The sequence below is a fragment of the Aplysia californica genome, unplaced genomic scaffold (genome assembly GCF_000002075.1).
Source record: "Aplysia californica isolate F4 #8 unplaced genomic scaffold, AplCal3.0 scaffold00918, whole genome shotgun sequence".
Classification (NCBI taxonomy): Eukaryota; Metazoa; Mollusca; class Gastropoda; order Aplysiida; family Aplysiidae; genus Aplysia; species Aplysia californica.
The window spans coordinates 257768-258851 of record NW_004798188.1 but is presented as its reverse complement, the minus strand read 5'-3'; positions in this window follow the sequence as shown (position 1 = coordinate 258851).

The window sequence follows — 1084 nt, the reverse complement described above, 5'->3', positions numbered from 1 at the left end:
CAATACAATACAATACAATACAATACAATACAATACAATACAATACAATACAACACAACACAACGCGATACGATACAGTGCAATACAATACAATACAATACAATACAATACAATACAATACAATACAATACAATACAATACAATACAATACAATACAATACAATAGTGAGAAATTGCCAAGCTGTAGTCATGTGCTTCGACAAATGATCACCCGTAGATGTAGTAATTTCACAAGTAGGATCTAGATAAATCATGGTCTACCACCAGAACGACTGTGATAAATGTTTATATATATGATATATATACATACTGATAGGACTCATTATGAGCTGACCAAATAGATCCGGACCAGCAAAGTTCAAAGTTTAAAGCTAAGTGGTCAAAGAGTTCAAGAGGATCATATCTTGAGTCCCACAGGAAAACAAAAATAGTGGTCAGGCTCGTCAGAATCAGACTGAGGATTGGAGAAAAACACAAGTCATCTGGATGTTTGGTTCTCCTGTTATTAGCCCTCACTGACCACAGACATGGCATGATGAAGAAGGTCATCTTCCCTCAGGAAGGACAAACACCCGCCCTCACTGATCACAGACATGGTATGCTATTCCTATGTCTCGCTCCGCGAAATACACCCCGACCAAACCAATAGCAGCGTAAACATAGGCAAAGCAAGCAGAATACGTATGATTCAAAAGTTGAAAGATTACAAAATTGCATTTATATGACATGTTGTCGTTAGAGTAGAGACGACTTTGGAGTTGATTTTAAACTTCGAAGCCAAAACAAACCAAAGGATGGGGGTCGTTTGCTGGCATAGACTGCACTGAAATACACCATTGTATTCTGACGTAATGCCAGTTCTCTGTGGCGCGCACCGTTTGACTCAGTTCGGAACAGATTGTTGTTGTCTGTGATTGTTTGTGGTTGTCGGTGATTGTTTGTGGTTGTCTGTTGTTGTTTGAGATTTTCTGTGGTTATTTATTGTTGTTTGTGGTTGTTTGAGATTGTCTGTGGTTATTTGTTGTTGTTTGTTGTTGTTTGTTGTTGTTTGTTGTTGTTTGTTGTTGTTTGTTGTTGTTTGTTG